Source organism: Mustela lutreola, chromosome 2 (genome assembly GCF_030435805.1).
Source record: "Mustela lutreola isolate mMusLut2 chromosome 2, mMusLut2.pri, whole genome shotgun sequence".
Taxonomy (NCBI): Eukaryota; Metazoa; Chordata; class Mammalia; order Carnivora; family Mustelidae; genus Mustela; species Mustela lutreola.
Genome location: NC_081291.1, coordinates 217,698,397 through 217,713,800, shown reverse-complemented (window position 1 = coordinate 217,713,800; position 15,404 = coordinate 217,698,397). Strand labels below are relative to the sequence as shown.

Here is a 15,404-nt window from a genome sequence, read left to right as displayed (position 1 = left end):
TGAGAAATTTTTAAAATATTAAACCCATTACTTGTTAATGTAAATAACTGATTTTTATGAAAAATAACTAAATTTTCCAAAAGAAAAAATGGCAAGGACAGCATGATTTTTTTTTTTTATCTTTTTAAAGATTTTATTTACTTATTTGACAGAGAGAGGTCACAAGTAGGCAGAGAATCAGGCAGGGGGGTGGGGAGCAGGCTCCCTGCCGAGCATAGAGCCCGATGTGGGACTCCATCCCAGGACTCTGGGAGCCAAAGGCAGAGGCTTTAACCCACTGAGCCACGCAGGCGTCCCATGGACGGCATGATTTTAAATTTTTGCAAATCTCTTCAATGTCTGGCTGAATATAAGCCAGCTAGAGTCTTATGTCTGCTTCTGCATTTAAACTATTATGATGTCACACACCGTGTAGCCTCTGGAAAACCCCACCTTACACTACGTGAACAAAAGCTTATAACATGGTAGAATTATCATGAAAAATACCTTGACTTTGCAGAACCACTGAAAGGGCCTCAGGGACCCCCAGAATCCCCAGGCCTCTGCCATAGACTCATGCTTAGGTACCGAATCAGGGATTGAGTCCACGACAAGCCCGCAGGGAGCCGGGCCCCTGGGAATATGAGAGAAGGATTGTAAGCCATCCCAGTCAAATAGACTCAAATCTCACAAATTAGGAAAATGCCCCAAACCTAGGCAAAGAGATAAGAAGTTTTAGACCTGAGTTAAAGTCAAGGACTTTCAATATCTTAACTTCCCAGACTTCCCTTTCCAAAAAAATGCAAAGGCAAAAAGAAGCAAAAATGAAAGTAAATGATGTTTATTAGCTCATTTTCTTCTCCACAGGATTATATGCATTTAGAAACTGATTTAGCTGATGGATGCTGGAGTGTATCAGGACCCCCAGCCACCCAGAGAACAGAGCCCTGATTAGACCCACCATGGCCCATGGAACACAGGGCGGTGAGCAGATCAGCCGTGGAATAACCACGTGGAAGTGCCTTTCTTTTCCAGTCTTCTCTCTTGTTCCGGCCTTCTCTCCTTCTCAAATTCCTCTTGGCATTTTCTTTTCCCTTCCCCCTCTGGCTCTAGTGCGTACTCCAAATTGTAGTTTACCCTGACATTCAATATGCACGGAGTAGCCAGCCACTTACTAGAGTACGTTAAAATTAGAGGCCTTCTTTATAATCGTTGGTTCCTTGTTACGTAAATTTTACCTCATTAAAAAATATATGAATGCCCTTATTTTATGCCAAACTTATTTTTGAAATTTTTTAATCCTTCAAAAAGTAGTTCAGCTTTAATTTAAATAGGGAAGAGCGATTTGGAACTTCTGAGTCCATAAAATATGACACAGGATATATGTGTTAATTTTTAAAGAAAAGTTAGCGAATTATGTAATATTTCCAGAGATTATGTTCCAAATTATTTTAAAACATAAAGAACAACAAATTAAGTGTGGACACAACCATAGAGAATCAGAGCTACTCCGCTTCATTCTCAGAATGCAGGCTTGGATCCCCAGAAGTCACATTCTTGACCAACCTGTCACTACAAAAAATAGTAATAATAAATGTCTAAGAAGAGCATCTATCCCTATTCCAAAAGCACATAGGCTTTCATAATGAATCGTTGGGGAAAGAAGATATATACAAGGATACAATTAGAAATTGGAAGTCATGGTCACCTATTGCTACAATAATTCTGCATAACAAACGACTCAACAGCCAGTATCTTTTTTTTTTTTTTAATATTTTATTTATTTGACAGAGAGAGATCACAAGTAGGCAGAGAGGCAGGCAGAGGGAGAGAGGAGGAAGCAGGTTCCCTGCTAAGCAGAGAGCCCGATGTGGGACTCAATCCCAGGACCCTGAGATCATGACCTGAGCCGAAGGCAGCGGCTTAACCCACTGAGCCACCCAGGCACCCCGCCAGTATCTTTTCATTGAGTTTTATCATGGTGTTGCAGGGTGGTGTGCGGTGGCTGACCCAGGCCACAGTTTGGGTTGTGGTCTCTTCCCCACATTCTTTGCATGATACGTAGCAGGAGCACAAGAGGCATGAGAAGTAGCAGCAGAACAAGAGGCATGAGAAACCACACAGGCACATTTAAGACCTTGGCTTGCATTGCAGCGGCTAACATTCCTTTGGCCAAAGCCAACCTATCTGGGTGCACCCAACATCAGTGGGTACACTGTGTCCACAGTGAGAGGGGAATTGTTGCTGAATGATAACCCAACAACCTGGGGCAGAGAAAGAGCTGAAATATCTGTAGAGTAGTACTTTCAGAAAACTTGAACATGTTGCTTTGATTTAAATTCTGGTATGGAAGAGAACCTGTAGGGGAACAGTTCAATAAGATTCTTCTAAAATAATAGTCTCTTAAAAAATGAGATTTATTTCCAACTCTGCATTTTGGAACACATATATTAAATTATATCAATAGGAAGAATGTACTTTTTATAAGAAAAACTCTAAATCAAGTCATCGTGCCTGAAGGCAAATAGTGAATAGTAGCCATCTTCTCTCATTCATTTTTCATCCACATTTGAGTGTTTTCGCGTGAAAGCCTTGTGCCAGGTGCTATGCTGGGGCTGTAGGGGATACAAGGATGAAAAAGACACCCTGCCAAGAGTTCTTAGTCCACTTGAAAAAAAAAAAAGAAAGAAAGAAAGAAATGTTTATAAATAAATGGAACTTGAGACACAAAATGATAAATGCCAATTTTTAACACATAGATAAAATGCTCTGGGGGGTTAGCAGAGGGAGCATTACTTCCAGATGCCGAATAATGATAATATCATGGTTGACATGACTGAAGGAAACTCAAGAACATTGAAACCAGCAGATAAACAGTCCAAACTCTTTATTTTACAAAAAATGAAACAGAGGCCCAGAAAAGGAAACAGAGTCATAGAGATAGAGGGGAAAACTTTTCTCTCCTTCCCTTCTAGGTACTTTGGCTGGTCTAATAATTAAACTGATATAAGACAGGAGATATTAATAGGAGAAAATCAAAGTTTAATAACATGTATACCTCCTGGTTACATGGGAGTGACCCAGGAAAGCTGAGTAACTCTCAGAAATGGCCAAAGCCATCACCTTAAATTCCATCTTCAGCTAAAGACAAAAGATGCTGGGTTGGTGAGGGGAATCAGTTATGGGAGGTGACCAGGAAAAGCACAGTGATCCGGGTTAGGTTGTTATGCAGCTTTAAGTCCCAGTACCAACTGCACTGGTAATTCTGGAGATTCAGCCCTCCCCCACTTCCTGGTACTGGGAAGCAAACACCTTACACATGGAGATTTCCTGCAAACACGCAAATGTCTCTTATAAAAGGGTAAATTTTACTTGGTTTTCAGAGCTCCTCTTAAGTCAGCTGATTCTCAAAAACAACCAGCCTAAAACACTCTCTGTGCCAAAAAGGCACATGGGGGGGGCTGGAGAGGCATATTTTGCTCCCCTTCAGTCCCACCTTTGAAACTTTGAAGAATTTTCACAGTCCAGAAGCTGAATTGATAGATTATTCCCTCCCTATCTCACTGAACCTGTCTCTCAGTCCTGAGAACAGGTCAGTTCAGGTAATCAGTTGTGTCTCATTCCAGGAGGCCATCCTAAAGGTGAGCTCCCAAAGGTAGGAGAAATCAGATATTTGATAGGGCATTGCTATGGAAACAAAAGAAAAACAAAGGTTAGTGATTGGAACGAATTCTGAGCCCAAGGGACAGTCAGTCAAGAACATTTCCCCAGCTCAGGCTGAAGCACCTGCAGATAGTGAGGGCAGGTGGTGGCAATCTGCCAAGGTCTTCTTGCAGAAGGGTTTGCAGTTTGAATGTCTCTGGTGATCTTCGGATCTTCAAGAGGCATGATGGTTTTCTAACATGACCTGTTGCATTGATTTCTCTGAGGTTTATGGCAAGTTTGTATTCCATTTGCAGGACTTTGGGCAAAATTTCCTTCTTAGTGATCCCAAGTCAAAAGATGGGAGAAACTTGGAAATTTGAGTTTGGAGATTTGTGGTCAGATATTTGAGGAAACTAGAAGAATTCAGGATTCAGTCCAGTTTATAGGTAAATAACAAAACTCAAAATCAATAAACACAATTGGAATTTAATATCCACCAGTTGTATTAATAGATCCTATTGAAACATAATTTTTCTCTCTAAAATTACTCCCTTTCTACCAAAGATAATTACGTAAAATTTGTTCACAAAATTAGTCTAGTCTCAGTAAATCTGATTATTTACATAAGTCCAACAAGAATAACAATTAACCCTACAGACTCTTGATCCGTTTCACTGGAACTTTTCATAAGGAACCTCAAATGGGACTTTTAAAAGCCTCTCAAGGCTGGAAGCCAAACTAAGGACTTGCCAGACTCACCTGCAATACTTACAGATTTAGGTGAATTCCTCTCCTCCTAAGGATCCCAAAATATCCTGATGTTTCTGCACCTGCCATGAAGTGACCTTCCTTAAGCACCTGATGAAACTGCTGGGAAGCCTGTTAGCAAGGTACTAGGCTGTTCTTCCAAGAGACTTTGTTGGTCCCATAAAGTCAACTTCAGTTTCTTAAAGCTGTCTGTTCATATCCAAGTATGTACATCTCTCTCAAATATGACAGTCTGGTAATATAACCAATTCCAATTGTGTCCAATTCCAATTACAAAAAGGACAGATTCTTATTGAACTTGTGCAAATAACCATATTGCCATAAAAATAAGAACACTTACTGAGAGTTTCTGAATTCTGGAGGGATCTGGTAGGCAGAAAAAGATAAATGTTTCATCTTTGTTCACAAAGGTATATTTTACCAAGTTGCTCTAAGACATAGGCAGCTAAATCAATAGTATGATCTTAAAGTTATCAGAGACCTGCATTCAAGAGTTCTTTCCATGAGTCTCACTAAAGATGAAGAACTTCTGGGTGGCTCAGTTGGTTAAGCAACTTCCTTTGGCTCAGGTCATGATCCTGCAGTCCCAGGATCAAGTCCCTCATAGGACTGCTTCTCCCTCTGATCCTCCTCCTTCTCGTGTTCTCTCTCTCATTCTCTCTCAAGCAAGTAAATAAATAACCTTTAAAGATGAAGCACTTTTGCAAAGACATCACAGTAAAACAATAACTGTAAACGGCAAAAGATTTTTAAATGGCCATGGTTAAAGATTTGATGAGAGTTCATTATAATACAATCGATAAAGAAATTTGCTTATTTCTGCAACATGAAAAATTTCAAAATAACAATAGAATTACAAATGATAACATTGTACTGAGACATATCAGAATTCGAGGAATTCTATAAAATTTCTGGAACACCAATGTGAATAACATATATCCACATAAACATCACAGACCAGGGGTGCCTGGGTGGCTCAGTGGGTTAAGCCACTGCCTTCGGCTCGAGTCATGATCTCAGGGTCCTGGGATCAAGTCCCGCATTGGGCTCTCTGCTCAGCAGGGAGATTGCTTCCCTCTCTCTCTCTCTCTCTCTCTGCTTGCCTCTCTGTCTATTTGTGATCTCTCTCTGTCAAATAAATAAATTTTTTTAAAAAATCACAGACCATTATGAAACAATACATAATTATGTTTTACCAAAGTGATAATAAAAGATTTCAAAGGCAAATACAGAAAGCTATATAGCTGTGAGCAAAATGTAGCTCTTAATAATGAGAAGACCCAATTTTCTTAAACAATCAAAGACCTGATGGTAAGGAACACAAGAAATCATTCTGGTAAAAAACACAAAATCTTTGCTTTTCAAAAAAGGCAGATTACTTAAAAGGTAAAGAAAAACAATCTCTTATCAAGAGGAGATCAATGGTCCATGAAAATTTTGTCCTTTTTGTCAATGAAAGAAAATCAGGTTTTGCTTTACATAAATACAGTACTGATTTTAAAGCTTAATTTTATAATTCTTGTCATAAACTCATTGCATTTTAGCCAACTTGACTGCACAAAGTAAAATTCTCTTTCTCTTCCCAATTTTTTATACTAGTTTTACTTTAGGACCATTTTATTTTCTTCTCCCTTAACAAAAATGCATCTTCATATCTCCTACATTTCCTTATCCAAAAACACATCTTACTTTTCTTGCATACAGAGTTGTTTTCCTTATTACCTCTAGCAGCTTTAATTACATATGTTAGAATCCTTAACCCTTAGAAACTTTCATTTCTAGCAAAACTAAGAAGTAAGCAGTTGTGAACAGCCTGTTACACCCACATTCTTTAGATTGGCAAATTTATGAATACATTTCATGATTTCTAGAAGCATATGTCTTTTAAAAAAATAGTACAATCTTTCGGTATGGCACAAGACATGTTTACTAACAGACACAAATATATTCAGTGCCTCCGTAATAAGAAGCCAAAAATAGATAAACTTATGTTCAGTAAATGATCTAGATACTCAATGAATTTCTCATCATCTAATTTAATTCAACACAACTTTAAAGTTCCAAGTTACCAAAGAGAATTGAAATTATTTTTAAGTACACATACCATAAAATATAATTATTTCTAAAAAGTTCACCTAAAAACTCTTTGCACACTTATAGCTATCTAACTCATTTGCTCCCAACGATGACGCTTGATTACTCACAAAAACTTCACAAGCTATTAGACAAAGTCAGCCATCATCCCAAGTTACTCTTCTTCTGATGAGTTTTGTAAGAGATAACATGACTTTGATTAGTCAACACAGGTAGTTGTTTATCTGCAGTACATTTAATGTCTTCACAAAGACACAACTATTTTAATTAAACTAAAGAACTGCAACTAGTTTCCATTTACCAAAGATTATCTCACATCACATGAACTTGAAAAATATTTGGCTTGGTTTCTGTATTTCTGAAAGTTTTAGAATACCCAATCCTTAATTTATATAAGTAGCTTGTTTGTTTCAAAGCCAATTAAATAAAACTCTTTACAAATGAATTTTGGCAATTCCATTCAGAGGTAGAAAAATGTCACACATCTATAGCATACATATGTAGATGCACATGAACATAAGGACACAAATTTTATAGCTTTCATTTTCAAATTTTAACCATGAAATGGATATAATGCAAAATTCACTCATTAATGAAAGAGAAGTTGGATCCAAACTGTTTATCTGGCAGATAGAATAAATTAAGGTTACCTGTTTAGCTGGCTAAAGCTTTCTCTACTAATATTTCTGGAAAAGGCATCTAAGATTTTTCATTAGTCCAATTTCCAAATATCTCCCCTTTTCTCTCTTTCTTCTGGTAAGAAACATCTCCCTCAAGTTAGAATTTCAAAGAGTGGCTCTTCAGTCCTAGACAAGATGGAGGTAGAAAGTCTACATCACAGAGGCACCTGGGTGGCTCAGTCAGTTAAACTACCAACTCTTGGTTTGTGTTTAGGTCATGATCTTGTGATCCTGGGATCCAGCCCCCTATTGGGCTCCATGCTCAGCAAGAAGGTCTACTTGAGATTCTCTATCCCTCTCCCTCTGCTTCTCCCTCTGCTCGTGCATGTGTGTGTGCACTCACATATAATCTCTCTCTAAAATAAATAAAATCTTAAAAAATAAAATATAATGATTCCTTCAAAAAAAAAAAAAGCTTACATCATAAAGGCACAAAATATCCAAATTTCCTCCAACATGGCATTTGGGGGAATATTTCCCTATAATTAGAGGTCTAGGATAATTTTAAATTCTCCTTCTTTTTCTTAAGTGCAGGACAATTCTGTTTCCAATGTCCCACTCTCTATGAACATTCTGAGATGAAGATGTGAGATCCGGGGATTGGTAAAGGTAAGTGGAATTGAATTGCTTCTAGAGCCACATCTCAGGTTTTGTAGAGATTTCCAAGACAAAGGAGTTGCTTCCAATTCCCCCCAAAATGGAGTGGTATATTGAATGATATCAAAAGAGTGATATGCCCATCCAACTACATTTCTTTTAATTTGTTTCTTTATCTCAGGGAGATTTCCAGCTAAGATAGAAATCAAAATATTTTTTTTTAACATTCTAGAAATCCAGGGCTTAATGCATTGTCTTTAAGAAGCCTGTATGAAGTGTTTAACCAAGGATTTCAGATGCTCTCCTTCTTTCCGAGTCCATAATTCAACACTAGACTAATTTATTTCCAGGGAGAGGGGCCCTCTAATATTGCTCCTAAGAAGGCTTGAATATGAGCCTCCCATCTGAACCATTTCCTGGTCCTTTGTAGGAGGACCTGAGAGGTTCTGGCCATCTGTATCCTCTGGGAGGGAGGTTCTCCCCCAGGGAACCATCTGGCTTGCCAGATAACCATAGTGTACTCATGGGAGGAAAGAGCAACCCTTAGCAGCCACTCCAGGTCCCAGTGAATGGGGTTGTGAATGGCCACTAATGTTTCCAACTCCACTCTGAATTTGGTAGGATCTTCTGAAAGTAGAGGTAAAAGGCTTTACAATTAGGAGATCTACTGTTATCCAGGTGACATGAAGTCTTGGTGGTGGGGCTTGGGATACATCCATCCAGAACCCTCTATGGGAATACCTGGAGCATGCAGAGCTTGATCACAGAGCCCTGGAAAGGAGGACGGTCACAGCAGAACAAGCCCTACCACACTTCTTGAGTGCTTCTGCTAAAGTCATTTCCTGGCCTTCAGTATTTACATGAGTGTCTGTATTCCTTGAGCCTGGAGAGCAGGCCCTGCTCTCTATAAATCTTAGGAAGAAAGGGAGATCAAAACAGGCAGCTGGGTATTTATGGATTTTCTGGGGGAGTGACAGAAGTCTTGGGATATTGGGGAATTTGTGGAAGTGGTGGGGCTGGATTTGAGAGGGGGCTTAGGCCAGGGGCTCAGAGATTCCAAAGATGATCTGGTGTGTCAAGACAGGGATTTGGGAATAAAGCGATGTACAGGAGGGAGGAAAAGGGGATTTACATTAGATATGGATGCTAATTTTTGTTCTAAGTCTCATTTCTGTTCTTCCATCTTCTTAAGGGAGTCCCTATGGCGAGCTGTTATACTTCTTTGTGTCCACTTTTAGTTTGGTCTTTCCATAGATACCAAAAACAAACAAACAAAAAAAACAATTGTTTAGGATAAGAGCTCTGTAAAAAAAATATTTTAAAAATATAGAAGTTTGTCCAATGGTCGTCATCTAGCCTTTGACAAGTAGGATCATCTTTTTTTTTTTTTTTTTTAAGTAGGATCATCATTTAACCTTGATAGCACCTGCACCCAATAAGCCTTTTAACCACTTTACCATGGATGCAGGATGCAGCCCCCACAAGATCCAGACAGTAAGATCCCAGCATCAGCCTCAGAAACCAAAGATGTCACAGGCAATTAGAAGGAGTTAGTGCAAACAGTGTCTCCGGTGTCCCATGGGAATGTAAGAGGCCTCCAGGCACAGACTCACTCATCTGTGACACCAGGTGGGGACCACTGGCAGGGGACTTTTCCAGCACCCAGCAAAGGTTGAGACAATGGCCCTTACAGACGTCAGGACCCCTTATGACAAAGTCCCCTGAGAGCTGATATAGTCAAACAGAGAGAAGTAACACCAGCCTCAAGTCCAGGTTGTTACCTGGATAAAATCAAGGTTCCTGCGCCCCTCTTCTTTTCAGATCCAGTCAACTGTGGGCCAAATGCATCCCCTGGCTGGCGGAGACCATAGAGAACACGATCACTGGTCACAAAACCGGGATCCCAAGACATACAACAAGACAAAAGGAAAATTTCATCGGGCTTCTTGTATATGCACATTAACAGCACATTAGCCAAGCGTTGGGTCTCTCTCCTCAAAAGATTGTGCCTCCAAAATTAGCAAGACAGGAAACAAAATTTGTTGGAGAGGATAGAGAGAAAGGGGAACCCTCTTCCACTGTTGGTGGGAATGCAAGTTGGTGCAGCCTCTTTGGAGAACAGTGTGGAGATTCCTCAAGAAATTAAACATAGAACTTCCCTATGACCCTGCCATTGCACTCCTGGGTATTTACCCCAAAGATATAGATGCAGTGAAAAGAAGGGCCATCTGTACCCCAATGTTTATAGCAGCAATGGCCACGGTCGCCAAACTGTGGAAAGAACCAAGATGCCCTTCAGCGGACGAATGGATAAGGAAGATGTGGTCCATATACACTATGGAGTATGATGCCTCCATCAGAAAGGATGAATACCCAACTTTTGTAGCAACATGGACAGGACTGGAAGAGATTATGCTGAGTGAAATAAGTCAAGCAGAGAGAGTCAATTATCATATGGTTTCACTTATTTGTGGAGCATAACAAATAGCATGGAGGACATGGGGAGAAAGAGAGAAGGGAGTTGGGGGAAATTGGAAGGGGAGGTGAAGTATGAGAGAATATGGGTTCTGAAAAACAATCTGAGGGTTTTGAAGGGGCCAGGGGTGGGAGGTTGGGGGAACCAGGTGGTGGGTATTATAGAGTGCACGGATTGCATGGAGCACTGGGTGTGGTGCAAAAATAATGAATACTGTTATGCTGAAAATAAAAAATAAATTAAAAAAAAAAAAAGAAGAAGAAGGCTGTGCCTCTTGAGTTGAGGATTGTGTGATGTTTTATGGAGAACCTCTTTGCACAGAAATTTTCTTGAGATTGTTGGGTGACCTAGTATCAATCTAACCCATTCCATGGCCAACTTACCCTAACATGCCCCAGTAGCTCTTATGCGCTTGATCCGTGCCCATCAATTTTGATGGCCCTTAGCCACGGCCTTTACCTCACATGCACATGAACCCACAGCAAAGTTTGTCTGAACAGACACAGGTCTGGTGAGGACCATTAACCTGTCAGTCTGTGAGGCTAGCTCAAAGAGCAGGCCATGACAGGGCCTAGGCCTGCACTCTGTCCTATGGTTTTCCTCCTTATGACAAATGACACAACAGAGACAAAAACAGTGCCCATTTGTATAGGGAATAGGATCAATAAATAAGACTTTTTTTTTTTTTTTCTTAGCAGAGTTGCTAGACCCAAAGAACTAGTTACACAAATATTTTCTCCTGCTGGAGGAGGGCCAGGAGACTAGCAAGGTAAGAGTCCTTACCTTCTGCTGGCTTTTGGTCAGAAGCCCAGGATCTCCCAGCTGCAGCAACCCCACCAGTGAAAATCCGATCTGGGACCCGAGAAACTGTAGGGATGGAAAAGATTTCCCTCCTTCCCTTCTAGGTTCTTTGGTTGGTCTAATAATTAGGTTGATAAAAGACAGAGTGGCAGGAAACCAACAAAAGTTTAATAACATGTATACCTCCTGGTTACATGGGAGTGACCCAGGAAAACTGGGTCTGAAAACTGGAGTCTGGAAACTGAAAACTCCATCCTCAGCTGAAGACAAAAGATGCTGGGTCAGTTATGGGAAGTGACCAGGAAAAGCACAGTGACCCAGGTTAGGTTGTTATGCAGATTTAAGTCCCAGCCAACTGCACTGGTAACAGTTTCTGGAGATTCAGCCCTCCCCCACTTCCTGGTACTGGGAGGCAGACACCTGACACACGGAGATTTCCTGCAAACATGCAAATGTCTCTTATAAAAGGGTAAATTTTACTTGGTTTTCAGAGCTCCTCGCAAGTCAAGTCGGCTGATTCTCAAAAACAACCAGCCTAAAACACTCCCTGTGCCCAAGAAGCACATTGCGGGGGGGGGGGGGGGGGGGACACATTTTGCTCCCCTTCAGTGACATTCCTAGAATCACGCAGCCTGTAGTACAAGGGCCAGAATTCCACTCCAGCTTCTACTCCCATTCTGGGAGTCCTTCCATTGTTTTCTGTGGCATCATTTCTGTGATCCCCAAAGCGGCTTTCCTGGCAAGAGTTCAAGTGCAGACAATGAAAAATGACACTGCTAAAGAGGATGGCATTTATAAGGTGGGAGGGAGGCGTGAAGCACAAGAACGTGGTTAAATAAATACCGGCCCGTCAGAAAACAACCGAGAAAACATCAGCCAGAAATTTATGACCTGCAAGTGTTTTTCCCCCCTTCTTCTGCCATGTAGATTCATCCAGACTCCCTGTTCTTTGACCAAAACACCCAGAAACACGCTGTTTTTTTGTTTTGTTTGGGGGGGGGGGGTGGCATGAGGAAGGAGATGTTTTGAATGATCCAATGTGTCTCTTGTTCTAAGAACCCTTTAAGGATGTGAGTTATGGGGCCTTTCCTCCTGCCTTGGTTCCTTTAAATTATGCTCATAGCTTGGCAAAGGACTCTTAACTGCCTGGCCCATTAATCAGGCCGCGCCATAAATTTCTTGCCTCGTTGCCCTGTGGAGAATCCGTCTGGAAGATGTTCACGCTGGAGTAGTTTGGGAAGCTCCCACATCATCAGTGGCCTGGTCGGGTCAGCCGTCCCCCTGCACTCCGGAACACAGGGGATGGGCAAGGGCTCGACCCTGGGCAGTGGGACACACACCTCGGCCCTCCGCTGTGGCTGCGTGGGCCGGACAAGCCACCTGGGCACTCCGGGCTCCTGGTCTGCAAAACAGAAATAATCATATTTCTCTTTCTGGATGGCTTTGAAGGGCCATAAAGTGCATGAACCAGGTGACATTAGGTCAGGGGATAGCAACAGTAGATCCAAGGACACAGCCCAGCCTCCTTAGCCTGTGTCCCTGCTGCACAGGAGAGGCCCCCTCCTTCCTCGCCTTGCTCTGGCCTCCACCTTTGTATTTCATGGTGCTGCTTGAGGGCACCTGGCTGGCTCAGGCGGTAGAGCATGACCTCAGGGCTGTGAGTTCAAGCCCCCTACAAGGTATGGTGCCTCGTCAAAAACAAAACAACAAACTGTGCAGCTTGAATGGGGAGCCTCTGCGCCATAATGGCTGAAGAAATGGTGGGCCTGGGTTTTGCTGAGGCCCAAACCAACTCTGTCCCCTCCTGTATCTCTGAAATGCAAACAAGGTAGAATGCACCCCCCAGAGGACCCCGAAAATTGCAAACCCCAGCTTGAAAGGCTGGTCCCGGGTTCCTCGGGCACTTTCCTGAAGGAGGACCACCCATCCTCACAGCCAGGGGGCACTGGTTTTCCTTTTAGATCCTCACCCTCGCGTGTCTTGGCAACAGCCCAGGTTTTCCCCCCAGGTGCACCTCCCAGGGTGAGTCTTCCATGGCTGAGGTATCATTGCTCCATTCCACAATAATAGCAAGATTTCAACCCAGGTGTGGAGCGCAGGAGTCTGAATCCAGGCTGAATCTTGGGTCCGTTCTCAGCATCGAATGGCCACCAGCCCGCAGGAGCTGCCTGCTTCCAGGGAAAGCTGTCACACATCTCAGGACCCGAGCCCTTAGGGACGCCTACCTGGCATATACTTAAACCTAGAACTAGATGGGTGCGGAAAGCAGGGCCAGAAATAGCCCTGACCGTGTCTAAGACCAGTGGGTTAGGGTTGACTGAGTTTGAGATCTCTGAGCCTTCCGAGCTGCCCGCGCTTGCCCCTCGGCAGCAAGGCTGCGGTCCCCCACTCTCTCCACATTTTCAGGGTTAGTCTTTGGCCAGAAGCTCTGGATCTCTCTCTCTCTCTCTTTCTCTCTCTCGAGTCCTTGGACAGGATCCCCACTGTATCCAACGATGCTGGGAAACACAGCTATCCCGGAGAGAGAGCACCTATATAACACCTATCAACCTTAAAAATAAAACTGCTAGTGAGTTCACCGGCAAGAAAAGGAAAAGAAAAAGAAAAATGAGTTTATTTGGGATTAGCTGAGAATTGCGATCTGAGACAAGCAAGCCACAGCAAAACTATAGGCAAGTCCAACGAATAAAGGAGAGAACCACTCTTTATAGAGGAAAGCAGCTGTTCTCAAAAGAAAGTCTTTGCGGTGAAGTGGGAGTTTGAAGTATAGTGGCTTCTCATTGGCTGAGCTGTTGCCAGGGCAGGAGAAAACCTTTCCTTCCTCCGGGGGAGCGAAGTAGCATCCCTGTGCAAAGTACCTCCTTTTCTGCTGGGTCTGCAATGGTTGCAGAGTGCTGGGCATGAAAGCTCCCCCTCACAGACTCCTGACTCCATCCTAAATGGGGTTTCCTTTAATTAAGTTTCACGCAGACATCTGAAAATTAACGTACTGTGAATTTCTAATCCTACCTCGAGGAAAAGTGTGGATAGCACAAAACAAAGCAAAGCAAAAAAATAGGTTAGTTATATATTGGTTGTTCTAGATGACTCTATAATAAACGTAAATGAAGTAAAAGACTCCTTCCGCTTTATTACATGTCTGAAGTCAGTAAAGCAAGTGTAACATGGTTTGCTGTAGACCTCTGACCTCTCGAATTTTTCTCAGAATGTACTCATAGTCCTATATCCCTTCTTAATTTAATTCCTGCTTCTTCCCCTAATTATTGTGTAATTCAGTGGTATCCCTTTAAAAAATCAAGTCATTATTAGACCACCCGCAAACTCTAAGAAAAAGAGGGGAGGAGGGATCACTTTTTGAAAAGCGTTTTTTGGTGCCCCTTGCATCTCAAATGTGGCCTTACTAAGGATTACACATTTGAGATTTTTTTTCTGTCTTTGATCTTTTTTTCTTTTTTTAATGTGTTATATCTTTTCCTTGCCTTTTAGTTTTTAAGATAAAGTTTATATAAAGTGGGATGCACGGATCTCAAGTACACCATTCAGTGAGTTGGGACAAATGGATAAAGGTGCATGGCTCCAGCCCATACCATAACACAGAACATTTTCATCACTGAGAAAAGTTTACGCACATCCTCACGATTCATCTTCCTGCCTATCCCCAGCCCCCGAGACACCACTGTTGTGACTTCCATCAGCATAGTTTGTCCTGTTCTGGAACTTCATATATCGAACCAAACTGTGTACTCTTTTGTGTCTGGTTTGTTTCACTCAATGTATTGCTTTTAAGATGCATTCAGTTTCATATGTCAGGAGTTTGTTGTTCTCTGAGTCATAGTCCATTGCATGAGTTCATCACAGTTTCTTCATCCATTCTCCTATGGATGGAAATTTGGGTTGTTTTCAGTTTTTAGCTAATAGGAATAAAGCAGTTATGAATGTCCTTATACATATGTTTTAAAGGGCATACGTTTTTACTTCTCATGGATTTATCTGGAAGTAGAATTGCTTGGTCACAGGAAGGTGAGTGGTTCACTTGATAAGAAACAGCCATTTTCCCTAAGACTGTGCCCATAGCCACATATGGCAGTTGTGGTGACCTCCTGCTCCATAACACTGAGCGTTGAGGGTCCTTCACATCAGCTGTTCTCCTGGGGTGTAGAACTTCATTATGGTTTTAATTTGCATATTATTAATGAATACTGAATACTCTCTTATGTGTTTATTGGCCATTGATTTTGTTTCCTTTGTGAATTCTATATCCAAGTATCTTGTTCCCTTCTACATTGGGTGGTTTGTCATATCATCATTGAGTTGTAAAAGTTCTTTTCCTAGAAGTTTTTTCTTCGATGCTTTCTTCTACAAAT

General features: G+C 41.8%; 1 long non-coding RNA gene across 1 annotated transcript; it reads left to right on the top strand.

The window, feature by feature from the left end:
• The first annotated feature begins 838 nt into the window (after positions 1-838).
• On the top strand, positions 839-10,336 carry LOC131825370 (uncharacterized). The gene is made up of 3 exons (XR_009351236.1): positions 839-963; positions 7,701-7,775; positions 9,585-10,336. It is a non-coding gene; the product is annotated as an uncharacterized LOC131825370 (long non-coding RNA).
• The last annotated feature ends 5,068 nt before the right edge of the window (positions 10,337-15,404 follow it).